General features: G+C 43.7%; 1 protein-coding gene across 2 annotated transcripts in view; it reads right to left on the bottom strand.

Annotated features, from left to right (window-relative positions):
* The window catches only part of RAB7A (RAB7A, member RAS oncogene family), a 31743-nt gene extending 18096 nt beyond the window's left edge, over positions 1 to 13647 (bottom strand). The window contains exons 1-2 of one of the 2 annotated variants that reach the window (XM_084634435.1): positions 13500 to 13634; positions 2242 to 2321 (exon numbers count right to left, since the gene is read on the bottom strand). The gene's annotated coding sequence lies outside the window, so the exon portion shown is untranslated. Of the gene's footprint in view, positions 1 to 2241; positions 2322 to 13499 lie in introns of both variants that reach the window. The other variant, XM_084634434.1, reaches the window with a different exon arrangement.
* Between the last annotated feature and the right edge of the window lie 332 nt (positions 13648 to 13979).

Genomic DNA, 13979 nt, shown 5'->3' with positions numbered 1-13979 from the left:
AACCTTTACCACCACACATTGTTGCCGCAGAATTTAACCATGTTAGGTGGTTAGTGTGACTTAAACCAGACAAGGTTTAGAGATGAAGCAAATTTAGTGATTGAACTAATTAACTGGTTGTTTGTTAAGAAGACAGCAGCTAGTCTGACCCATGCATTTAGAGGTTTTGGGGAGGATGTGGTATCCATTATGATCAATCCAGTTTTGATGCCATTAAGTGGAGAGCCCAATACAAGAAATCTAACTGAATGAGCAGATCCACATGACATGATTTGATGCAGTAAGGGATGCAGTTAATTGGCAGCCCAGAATAGCATGTCATAGTTAAGCATTAGGTACAGCCTTGCTTATTCTGTTATGACTCAGGCATTAGAGATCTCTGGCCAGGCAAACATTCCTTGACCCTATTGAGTCACTGTGCATACAGAGTACTTTTAAATGGATTATAAGCTACCTTGAGAACGTTGTCCAGAGGTCCACAGAGCAAAACACACTTCTTGCAGGCATGTTAAGGAAATGCCTTCTGTTCATCTGCAAGTACCCTTCAGGCATCATTTACAACAGTTAGACTTAGTTTCCCTTATGGAACAAGTTATGCCATTACAATTACACATTTAACTAAAGCCAAAAGATAGAGCTTTCTTTCGGAGGCTCCTGAGTTTACATTTAAGTCAGTTAACAACAGCTACTGTTTGGATGCAGAAGTGCTCCTTAAACTTAAACAAGCAAAGTGTTTACTATGTCATGGTTACCACAAAACTACTTCACTTTGAGCTTTTCTTCAAACACTTAAGTATTTAGTACCATCCTTGAGGAACTCACTATGCTTGTACAGCACCTCAGATGGTGCCTATGCATTCAGATGTATCTGTATAGTAGCAGTAACAGATGGCAGCTTCCTGTCAGATGTATATGAAAGTAATTAAGTCTCCCAAATTACAGGAAGTGTTAATGGCATTTTAAGTGGACTGTGTGTTTCTGTAGAATTGAGTGTCCTTTTGCCAGTTAGGACTTCAAAGATAGACCTCTTGATGAGCAGGAGCACAAAAATATGAATCAAGCATGTTTTGAGAAAGCTGATAATTTGAGAAGCTTCACCAAGTTGGGTTTAAGATTTGATATGGGCCACATTTTAATTCAGTGTTTCAAAGACTACCTCCCCTCAAATATTACTACCCATCTGTTTTGTTCCCTTTAGTGTGCTCTTCCCCCCCTGCCCATTGGTAGCTGGCAGCTCCAGTCCCAAAAAGAGGAAATTGGAAACGAGCAGCCAGCCTCTTTGCAGATTAGACACCCATAGATACAGCTGAAAATGAGCAGCTAGCACCATGTGACCAGTCAGCTCCTCCTCATGGGTCAACAAGTGATCAGTGGACTTGTTTTGGGAGAAAGGTTAAAATTACTGCAATTTTCAGTTAGTCTAGAGCCTCAGTTTCCTATCAGCTTTTGAAATGCTGATAGCAAGACATGCTGCTGGAGTGCTTTGTTTTACAGAGGGTAAAACATCCTTCAGGGTTCCACCAACCAGGTTTCAGAAGCCAATACTCAGAAAAGATGCAGCAATGAAGCCATTGTAACTTATGATTCAGCCACACTATCTTAAGTCAATCCAGTGGCCAGTTTCTTGTGGACATTTAAAGGAATGTCATCTTAGTCAATGTGGGTGAGCTGATACTTCTGTGAGTGGAAGGGACAAGTTTTCAACATGGCTACAACATTACTTTAAGATGTTATTTCTCAGTAGATTATATCCTGAAGAGATCATGGAGTCCAGTAGTTAGAGGCCAGGATGGGAGCCAGGACTAGGTTTTTCACTTTGGACAACTACTTGTGTCAGTTTGTCTGTACATCATGGGTAAGGCATGCTAAAGCGTAGCTTTTTCAAGGGTCCCAAGAGAATTACTTGCAAGTATCTAGTAAGTTCCTTGAGGCAGGGTGTCTTATCTAGTACTCAACACATTTAACTTTAATTTCCTGCTTTACTAGGAAGAGACTTGATTCACTATTCTGTTTTGATAGTTATTTGCCAGATACCAAATATCAAGTACTGATGTTTGTGTACAAGTTAGAGATACATAGCAGTTCCATCTAATACCAAATATACAAATAGTATTCATAAAATTACATTTAGACTTTCCCATACAAACATTAAACTAGCTTAATGGGGGAAGGGGGTGGGACAGGGGACTGACAGAAAAAGGCAAGCATGACAACACAATAGTGATAGAAAAATCAACTTACACTGGGGGGAGCTACAGGACAATGGCTTAACTTCCAGGCTCCAGTCAGAAGCTGCAAGGCTGCTTTGCCAGGCCAGGAGACTAGAGATCAAGAGGACAAAGCAGTCAAAGCACCATCTCAGGAGGAGACAGATGGCATAGGTTGTGGGGAGAGACACAAACCTGACTTTAGACTGGGGTGGGCAAACTATGGCCTGCAGTCCAGATCTGGCCCCTCAGAGCTTTGGATCTGCCTCACGGGATTGCCCCCCCCATGCTGCCACAGGCCTCCTGCTGCTCTCAGAAGTGGCTGGCACCATGGGGGGGGGGGGGGAGAACCAGAGGTCTTAGTGCATTGCCCTTGCCTCCAGGCACCACCCCTGCAGCTCCTACTGGCCAGGAATGGGGAACCATGGCCAATGGGAGCTTTGGGGGAGGTACTTAGGCATGGCAAGGGCAGCACATGGAGCCCTGTGCCCCTTCCTCCCCCAGGGGCCACGCAGGGACATGATGCCGGCTACTTCTGAGAGTGGTGCTGCTGCTGCCACCCTGGAGCTGCTTTAGGTAAGTGGTGACAGGCTGGAGCCTGAACCCCTCCTGCACATTCCCTGCCCTGAGCTCCCTCCTGCAGTCTGCACCCCAACCTCCTGAGCCCCCTGCTGCACCCCCTCCCACACCCCACACTCCCCTGCCCTGGCCCTGCATACAATTTCCCCACCCAGATGTGGCCCTCAGCCCAAGAAGTTTGCCCACCTCTGCTTTAGGCTGTTGGCCTATCAGGTGACCATCAAGGAGTGGTCAACAGTAAGTAGATAAAGTAGCCCTGCATACAGGCTGACTTAAGATCCACTTTCTCCAAAATGCTTTGCTTCTAAATACTATGCTTTAAGAAGTCCGTTTCATTACTACACACCACTGTCACAGGGGACTAGAATCCTAGGTCCTAGACACAAGTCAGACCTGCCAAGATAAAAATCATTGATGCATAGGGGACTGCAGCTGCAGCCTGGTGTGGAAATCAGGTGACTACATATCGAGAGACTTCAGTGTGAGGCCCCAGGGGGATGTACTTGAAGAAACCAGAAGAGAAGAGGTGCAGTTAACCCTGTAACTGACACCCAGGATTTGAAGGTTACAGAATTCTTGAGGACGTGGCACCTGTGATTAGTCTCAAAGTTGTGAAAGTTTAGAAACAAAATTATATCATGGCTCAATTATACTTTCTGCTGCCCTCCAAATACAGTGTGGGTGGGGGGTCAATATTAGCTGTGCACAAAAGTCTGAGTTATTTTAGAGTCAAATATAAAACTGCACCACAGAGCATGTTTGTTAAAATTGTGGATTAAGGATAAGATTATGTCTGAGGTCATGGACTGTGTCTTCAGAGATCTCCATGACATTTTCTGTGCCCAGCCACTGAGGGTGCTGGGAATTGTGCCCCCCTTCTGCTTGGGCTTTAGTCATTCCTCCCCGCAAAAAAAATCAGCTGTGCCCCCTCTCATTATTTTTAGTAAAAGTCAGACAGATCATGGGCTTCTGTGAACCTCTGGTTATTGCCTGTGACTTACTAAAAAAAGTGACAAAATCATAACCTTATGGATTATGGACAAGTGTAAAAGTGAAAGCTTGAATGAAGCATTTGGCAGTTTTAGGGACATTAAATCTAAAATTGAGCCTAAAGGCTCAAGTCCAATAAGAGTGTTTGCAATCCAAAAGGACAGGGGGAAAAAAAACTGGAGATACTGTAAACATTTCAACATTGAACCTGGAAGTGAAATTGACTAGACAGACTTGTCCAACCCAAAAAACTAAATCTTGAGACATTAGATTAAAAAAACAAAAACTGAGTTAAACAGGGAAATTTGCTGGTTTACAGGATAATGTAAGTTGGTGTCCCTTTGTCAGATTGGTTTCTGTACATGTTGACTCAGATCGCCAATTACATTTTTATTTCCTCCTGGCCTTGTGTTTTCCCCTACTGCCATTGCTCCCTCTCTTTGGTGTCCATAGAAGCAGTACTTGTCTCAGGCTGTTGCACAGCCTGAAATTACAGCATCATGTGTGGGCTCAGCATGTTTAATCACCTGAAACTCCCTCGCTGTGAAAGCAAATGCTGTAAGTCAGCCTTGCCTGATATCCAAAAAATTTACAACTGCTATCCTTAGGTTTGTTAATACCAATAAAAGCTACTCCTTTTGAAGAAAGCCACCATATAAGATTTTCTTCAGCAAGGGATGTCTAACAGCACAACTTTTACAGGGGGTTTTCAAACAAGATTTCAAAGGTCTCAGTCAATGAGATGGAATATGCCAGAGGCAAAAAGATAGAGTACTTCTACACTGCAGTAAGAGACCCATTGCCCAGGTCAGCTGACTCAGACTTCCAGGGATAAACATTGCAGCGTGGAGGTTTGGACTTGGTCTGGAGCCCAGACTCTGAGACCCCACAAGGGGGGGGGGGGGGGAGAAGGGAAGAGAAGAGAGAAGGGTCTCAAGCCTGGATCCAGCCTAAGCCCAAATGTTTACACTGCAATTTTTAGCCCTGCAGCCTTAGCCCAAGCCAGCTGATCTTGGCTCCAAGCCTCAGTGCTTTTTTTTTTTTTTTCCCCCAATTGCAGCGTAGACATTCCCTGATGGGAGAAGAATCTTACAAGGGTGAGGGAGAGTCTTTGCAATTTTAGGATGGGTACACAGAATGAGCAATTTTAGCAAGGCTACGCACAAACTCTGATATTAGATAAGGGTTGCCATACCCCATCCCCACCCTTGCCTCTCCCTATGAGGAACACCCAATGAGAAGCCTAGCCCCAGCTGCTTAGAAGGAAAAGGTGCTAGGATTCCACCCCCTCCTCCAATGTTATTCCTAGTCCTTGATAGCGCCTTCTCCTGGATTACCTCTAGTGAGAAGAGATTATCTTCCCCATTCTCCAGGTCCTTGAACTAGTGGGGAAGCTAATTTTAAATAAGTCCCCATCCCTATCCTTGTTCCCAGAATAAACTGCTAGGAAGTTTTAGGTTAAGTGTCAGCCTCACCAGCAGTGTTCTTGCTCAGTACATTGCCATGCCACCAGGTGGTGGTATTTTTCTCCTCCTCCTGCAGAACGCTTAAAGAGATCAGGTGCCAGTGGAATCTTCCATTCACAATGCACCCAATACCTGCTTTTTGCTTCAATGGGTATTCTACAAAACCCCTCACCTTAGTACCTGAGGTGACTCCACTTCCCACAAGTCTTCTCCCACATCTTGTAAAAGTGTTTCCTGAATGCATTTCTGGATCTTGAGACCAAGCAGTGAGTCAAGTTTACTGCTAATGGTGTTCTCTATGCAGGAAGATTTACCAGCATCACTCCCATGTGGGCACTTATTCTAGTACAAGAGTGGCCTTTTTTGGTTCAGCTTAAACACCTTCCCCAGAGACAAAAAAGTCATACTGGAATAAGTACTTACATGAGAATTATGCAGGTAAAGCTATATTGGTTTAAATTCACACCTTAGCATATTCTAATATCACTTGCCCAGATGGACAAGCCCTAAGGAAGGCCGAATCAGGACCAAACACTAAAATGACTGAGACTGAGCCCCTATCCATCCTTAAGGCTAGATTAGAGTTGTCCTCAGAGCATCACTAGGGTCTTGCCTATACCAGTTGGTATTACCACCATGGAAAATAGGATATCCCTTTCTAGATTAGACAAGGCTGCAGGAGTGCCAACATGAGGGTTAAAACCTGGTGTTTAGGTGGCGTTAGACAATAGAGTGTTCACCACCACCTGCCATGTCAACACTAGTTTCTTCACTAGAAGAAATTAACTGGTAGCATCAGTGGGAAAGTTTTATGAGTTGAAGGCTCACACTACAGAGAATTAAAGTTGCTGAGATGTTTAACAGGTGTTTATCTATTGCAAAGGAATTGGATTTCTTTCCAGTTTAGCCTCTAGATTTCCAACACTGCATAGTACCTTAAGAGTGGAAGTATGACAGAAGAAATTTCTATTTAACCTCTATGCTACAAAGGAGGCCCTAGAGGGTCTTAAAACTGTGCTGGCCTGCCTACCAATGACATGCATGGGTTGTCTACCTCTATCTTAAAGACTAGAATCCAACTAAGAAGTGAAACCTGACTGGAGAGAGAAATAAAGGTGATTCCTTCCATTTATGACTCAGGCCTTTGAGTTAAGCAAGCTATTGTTAGCAAAGGCATATCCAATGAGTCTTCAAGGGAAGAGACGGCTGCAAATACATATGAGTATTTCAAGAAAGCCTCAAAGATAGCATTACAAAACACTGAGGTTTCTAATGGTAGGAAATAGAAGATCTGATCAGTGTTTCCAAAGCAAATAAGGTACTCAGATCCACAGTGATGAGCATGGTACACCTAGACAAAAGTGAGGGCACTGACTCCTCTTCACATCACCTTCAAGTTACTCACTGTTCTCCCCTCCCTCTAACCCTTTTTAATTAGAAGAGGAAGGAGTTTGTCTGGGAAACAAATGTATAATTAAGCAGCAGTGGCTTTTTTTACTTGGGTGTCTACCTCTCATTCTACCAGTCTGTGGAGTAAGATACCACACCCTGATATTAAATGGTCTACCCTTGCTGCATTGTGTATATTCTAGAGAAGCCCTGCTCTGGGTCACTTGAACCAGGGGAGTTACTGCAGTATGAAGCCACAGAGGAAGACATGGACACTATATTTATTCAGAAGAGTGATCTTGTATCCTTCAAGGGATCTGGAGGCCAGCTATACAGAACTGAACCTGCAGCTACACCAGAAGAGTTACTACACTGACAGTTAAGGTTATTTGTCCTACTTATTTTTCCTGAAAGTAGTCAGGTTTGGAGCAAGCCACGGCAACTTAATGTGAAATGGTCCAGTGACATAAGATTAACATATCAGAACAAGGACAGCTGTAACTTCTTACTGAAAAGAAATCTTTAGCTTCAGAGTCATTTACTTTGTAAATCAATTTAATTCTATGCAGCTTTACTAATCTCACCCCACTAGCTCAGGTGCAGCAGAAGTGTGCTCCAATGCAAGACACTGGCAAAAAGCCAAAACCAAGCATTCAATTTAGCTAAATGAGAATGATTGAGACCCAGCCATAACAGAAGGCATCTTGTTCTTAGGTAACTAGCAGCTACCCATTTCTTCATTTGATTTTTTTCCTTCTAAGTCAAACAGTACTAAGATATATTTATTAACTGCATCTAAGAACTTGTACAATAAAAAATAAGAATGGAAATATTGTTATCCGGTCCCTTCCAAAGCCAAATAAACCAGCCTGTCTAAAGCCTAGTACACAAGTATAAAATGTACTGCTTAAAAATTGTAAGATATTCTGTAACAGAACCTTCATTAACACTTTCTGCTATATAACACAGACTACCAGGAATGCTTATTTTAAACTAGCCAAATTAAGCCTTGGTGTTTGTCAGTTCAGTTTCTTACTGCTTATATTTACAGGCCCAAATCAGCTCCCTCAAGCTTAATCACTCAAATCTGGTACCACAAGGAATTTGTAATGTTTTCCTAGGAAAACAGCCACCATTTGTCAGTAATGTTAAAAAACCTCACAAAAAACATGCATGCCCATCTCAAATCAGATGAATATTTCAGCTATTAGTATTAATAGCTAATTAAATATGGGTCATATAACCCAAACCCTAGAGAAAGCTACAAGTGTAGCTACATAAAATATTGTATTAGTCACTCCAAAGGATCTTTTGCATGGAGACTTGCAGATGCTCCAAGACCACCGGGCTGACTAAGCTCTGGTTCAAACACATTTGCAAGAAGGACTTGAAAACTTTCAAGCAGCATGGGCAGATGCCACTATCGGGCTACATGGAGGGCTGCACTCCATCAGGGAGTCCGAGAGGCTGAAGACAGGTAGTGTGCGCACACAAAGTGCAGTGCTAGTAGCGTGCCAGTTTCATCTTCTGGCCCTGTGGCTCCATTATCCATGGTGAGGCCTGTTACTTGAAACTTGGCCTGTAGCTACTCAAACTGCTGCAGTGAGACAGGAACTCAACTGCTTTGATCCCTACATCGTCTTTGAGGCAAACTGTTGCCATAAAGAGGTAATCAATGTAAAAACATCCCTTATAAAAATGTACGGAAAAAAGACCTCATTTACCATCCCCAAATAGTTTGTAGGGGGGGATTTATGTTGTAGTTTTGTACAAGGTTTACTTTAATCTTGTCTCACCGAAAGCTGCATTTATGAAGATTATACTGAGAGAATAGCTAGTGCTCCCTAAGAAAAGGTTCCCCAGTGACAAAACCCAAGGTCATGAGATTAGCTATAAACTGACATTTCTGTAGCCTTGACAAAGTCTTGCTTTCCTCACCATCACTGCAAGTATGCATTAGCAAAAGCACTGTTTGAGAAACAGCTTGCCTCATGTATAGAACTTTTCATTCCTGGCTGTAGAAGCGATAGAGCAGTCTCACAGGAACACTAGGCTAACAGCAACAATGACATCACTGAGGCAGATCTGTGCTGAGCAGAAAATGTAGCAGCAAAGTGAACCTTAAGAGCTGCTTGCTCAAAAAAGCACAAGATCAGCAAGGATGTCTGAATTAGGGAACATCAGGGAAGAAAATCCAACATGTGACAAAAACATGCTGTCTGTATTTCTTAGAAACCTACTGGTTCCTGTGCTTGTATGTTGTCTTGACTAGGTTTTCTTAGCCAGAGTTTAGAAATGTACTTGTTCCTCTATGACAGGTTTCAGCTTCCAATAAGTCATGCTTCCAACTGTTTAAAGATGCCCTATTCCAGCATTTAGCTGCAAGATAGTAGTATTTTATCAACTGTCAGTTTTAACTATGCAATTAACAGGACCAGACAGAAAATCTTTAAGTTGACCAGGCTAAATTTAAAATGGCTATTCTCTAAACAGGAAAAAATTAAGTTTAGCCTTGACAATAGAGGCAGGTGGCTAAGAGATCATTGTTTTAGAAGACCACAGATGGAAAGAAAGCACTAAACAATAGTTGACAGTAGTGATTACCAATATATTGTTGTGTTTGAAGTCAATGTTTTTACAAGTAGTGTATTCTTCATATGCCAAGTGCCTGTTCCTCAGGAAGCTTTGCCATTGGATAGCAGATTAGGGCACAGTTTTTAACTGTAAAGCCAGCGCCGGAAGATCACTACTACCACCACCACCAAAATGCATGCTAGGTTGTTTATTGTGCACAGCCATTAATGCTCTATGGCTTCTGCCAGTCATGTCAATTCAGAGTCTTGTACCTGAACTGCAACTGCTCCAGTGTTTGTCTGCACCATGCTTTCCTTGGTACAGGCTACTGAATTTAAGCTGCACTTGATGTTTCCTACTTTGGCTGCATAATGAAAACAAGCTTTTTAGGGAGAGGTGGGAAGAGTGTTACTTTCTGCAAGTCACAGCCCTGAGCTTTTTGACCTAGGAAAGAATTCTACCACTGGTAATGGGACCCAGTGATAAACACAAAGTTTTGGCAAAAAAGCCTGAGCTAGACCAGAGTCTATATACTGTAGGTTATAGACTAAAAGTTATGTCTGTACTACAGACACTATGCCAGTATAGACTGTCTATATTACGGCAGCATAGCTATCTATGCTGACTGAAGGGAGGTTTTCCAGTTGGTGTAAAAACACCATCCTTGAGCAAAAGTAGTTAGGTTAGTGGAGGCATTCTTATCGGTCTCTACCCTGGAGGTTAGATCAGCATAGCTCTATCAGCCAGGGGTATGACTGGGTAGGAGGAAATAACCAGCATAGCTATGTTGGACTTTAACATTGAGTGTAAACTTCACCTTTTAACAACAGATTCCAAAATAGTTTAATTAAACTGATGCACTTTTGTATAGTTTGGGCTTTGACTATAGGCTAAAGTTTCTTGGCATCCTGCTACACAGTAATCCACCACCATTCTAGAGGATCAGTAGTTTTTTTTTCCTTGCATCTTAGTAGTATGGTGGCATCCTTTGCCTTATTCCTTAATCTTTAGTTTTAGACCAGGCTTTGTAGGCCACCTACATCAAAACAATTTGGGTCTGTCAGAACAACTGCTTCCAATAGCAGTTAAGTAGGCAGTCTTGTGTACACCCCACTTAATTGCATCTTACAGTGTCTTACCTTTGGACTGGTAAAGTTTCACAGCATGACATTTGCAAATATTCTGCAACTTAATTTTCTAGGAAGAGACATTCTCCTCTACCCCAGGAGGAGAGATAGAGTCTAATACAAGTTAGAAACTGAAGCTATCTATATCGTGTCACACAACAATGGGCTCTCCCCAAAGAAGTTTTGTCCATAAATTTGTTCCCGACAGGTAGTCACATGAGACGTCCACACAAGACGATGTAATAAAAATTGCTACTGAAGTTCAGAGTCCAAAAGCACTCTTGTCCTTGGACATTTGAGTATGGTCCAAAAGCAAATAGGCATTGAGCTACAGAACCCACTTTGACTTACCAAAGAAACACACCAAAAACCCCAACAGCTGTGGAGAATCTAGTTAGATTTATTTCAGAGCTGTTCCAGTGTGACCAGTTACATTAGTGTATTTTTAAGCCATGCTTCACAATATCTAGTGTTCTGCCTTAAGCATCTTTGTAGATTAGTACTCTAGAAATAACAATCTGTTATATTGTACTTTAAGAATTTGAGAAGTGTTTCTTGATCATCCTAATTGATTACAATTTCTGAAGATCTTCATATATTAGATTCCGCAGTTGCAGTAGATTACTTGTTGACAAAGCTAAAGACTGTTGTATGGCTTTACAACTTAATCCAATCTTGTACCTTTCTGAACTAGAAGCCTGGAATGGCATTAGACTATAACAGTGCATGTGGAAGAGAAGTTTGGGATTACATTTTAAGTGCTTAAGCATTATACTTTATTAGGAAAAGTTCAGAATGCAAAGTATCCACCAAATCTAGACAAAGTATTATTAGTTTGTTGATAGCAAGTCATGTGTTTAGTCAGCTGCTGAAGTCACAAGGGAAAGACAGAATATGCGTTCTTCCTATGAGGGCATGGCAGAACTACTGATTTAAACAGTGAATACACAGTAGCCTACCTACTTTAACCAAACTTCACTCCAACAGATTATAAACAAGAGTTAGTACACTCCAGACAGCCATGCTTAAAGTGCACAGGCCAAGCTGAGATGTAAAGCATTTAAATCAAATACTAGCTGTCTTGGCTGTAAACAAGAGTTCTATGTTAAGTATCAGGGGTAGCCGTGTTAGTCTGTATCCACAAAAACACCAAGGAGTCTGGTGGCACCTTAAAGACTCCTAGTTCTAAAATTACTTAAAGCCATAACCTGACAAATGAATTCAGATACTCTAGTAGAGCGGGTTGGGTTATGTACTTTTTTTATTACCCCATCTACATTTCTTTATCAAGTAAGAGATTGAGTTGCAATTTGCATAGCACAGAAGAGTTGTTAGTGTTTGGTAGCAGTTCACTATAGACACATTATGGCAATAGAGTTGTTAGTGACATAAAAACGGATATTTCAGTCTTATTTAAGTCTTTAACCCTTATAATTCTCATACAAAAAGCTTCCTTCTTGTTCGGGAGGAATTTGTGACACCTTGTTTTCAGTTGACATGTTTGCACACAGTCCCTTATGTTATAGCAGCTTTGTTCCACCAGGAAAAGTTTTCAAAAAGTTATGCAAGGGAGACAGTTAAACATGCTGGCCTTTGTTTGACTCAAGTTTTTATGTCTTACCAAGGCACTTTGTCTTAAGGAGTTTTAGACATGTGTGTGTGTATACACACACTCCAACTAACTAGCCTTGAGCTAAAAAGCTAGTAACAAGTCAGTATGATCAGAATTTGTTTTAAGATACAGCTAAACCAATACATTATGCTAGTAGTTAGGTATTCATTCATATTTAAGTCCCTCATTAACTTAACTTCTATATATTTTAAAAAGTTTAGCATTGCATCATGCTTAATTTACCCCCATAAGATACTATTGCAGTCTACAGCACTTTAGCATCTAGTTTAATTCTTTCTATCATTGGATCAGTCTTTACACATGCAAAGAAGTTACTTGCACAATAACTGCCAGCCTATTCAGCTATCTGTGTTGTCCTGTTATTAATTATACTAAGGGCAGTCTGCTAGTAAGATAATTATGTCCACTGAGTAATATTTCAAGCAAATTATAGTATTTCTTTATGAAGATCACATATTCTTAGCCTCTAGCTGTCCCCCTCTTCTCTCCAGAATCTTTGCAGGAATCTGATGACAAAATATGGTAGCTATGTGTGACCAAAGAGGGGGGAAAAAAACAAACACACCTTTCCTATCATAAATTTCATCCTGAATCCTAATTGAGCTCTTACTGATTTTCATGGAGACCACAATACACATGAACAATACAGACAGCTAGAAAGGCTGAAGGGATAGCCTCTTCCACAAAAAAGAACTAAACTTAGCTACAGCATCCATATTGATCAGGAAAGGTTTATATCCAAAACATCAGTTTTCTTATTAGTGATTCTGAAGCATTAAGAAAGCTTCATTGTTACACAGGAGGACTGAGAGAAAGAAATTCTTAAGCCTGTCTCAGTCCTCATACATGCCACTTCTGTCAGCCCCACAACGCCGAGCTCAGTGAGTTCTCAATCACGCAAATCCCAGTATCAGGGAAGAGCCCCTTCCTCTGGCACAGCATGAGACACAAAGGAATAAGCTTCCGGGTCCATCAACTCCCACCCATTAGTCCCCGCAGCTGGGAAGAGAAAGCCCCCCCTCACAGGCCCGCTCCCCCTCCTACTCCAACAAGGGAGGAGCCCCGCTGCCACCGCCTCCCAGAGCCCCTCCTCTCGCTTTAGAGCTAGATACCGGGACCTTCTGCCTCTCCGTCCTCAGAGAGAGTAGGGTGGAGCCGGCTGCCTTCCCCGAGGCTGAGAAGACTTGGGGGGAGGGAAGGGGGGGAAGGGGGAGAGAGCAGCTGCCCCCCCCCGCCCGCTCCGATTCGGGGAGCGAGCTCCGCTACCTCCTTCGCTCGCAGCGCCGGGCCGACGCTCCCGGCGCCAGCAACACACTGCCCCCAACACAAACCCCGGCGAGAGCCCGCTGCCTCTGCCCAGTCACAGCCTCCCCGCCAGCCCCTCCCAAGAGGGCCCCCTCCAGCCTCCGTCGTCCCCCCGCACAAAGCCCCAGTGCGAGCGAGGGGGGAAGCAGCCCGTAGGCCACGGTCCTAGGCCCACCTCCCTGCCCCGGAGGGAAGAGAGCCCCACAGCCCTGCCAACTCGGCCACTCACCGCACTCAATAGCCCCGCGACACCTGCTCCAAGCCTCGCTTCCTCCTCCGCTCCCTTCGGCTCCGCTTTAATGGGGCCAACAGCCTCTCCGCTTTCACTTCCGCCTCTCCCTGGCCAGCTTCCGGTCACGGGACCATCCAGCGCTGCGACGTCAGCACGCACGGGATAGGGCGTGGGGCAGTCGCCCGCTGGACCCGCGTCACATGTCCAAGCACGGTCGTCTTGGCGTCACCTGGGTGGCCATCTTGGATTCCAGGCCCTTGAGTGGAGCGTCGGAGTCAGCCCCGCCTTCTCCGTGTCACGTGCACATCCTGGGGCCTGGGCCCTCGGCGAGAGGCACGTGGGTTCCCGCGGTGCCCTGGAGCCGCCCGCCCGAGGGCATGGTCCCGGCCCAGTGCCCCGCACGGCTCAGCCCGCTGTGGCAGGCCTGCCCGGCACGGGGTTCCTCGTCCCTTCTCCGGCGGTGGGGGGGTTTGGCCC

Source organism: Lepidochelys olivacea (genome assembly GCF_965140295.1).
Source record: "Lepidochelys olivacea isolate rLepOli2 genome assembly, chromosome: 7".
Lineage (NCBI taxonomy): Eukaryota > Metazoa > Chordata > Testudines > Cheloniidae > Lepidochelys > Lepidochelys olivacea.
The sequence above is the reverse complement of the archived record's forward strand: the minus strand, read 5'-3'. Positions and strand labels throughout refer to the sequence as shown.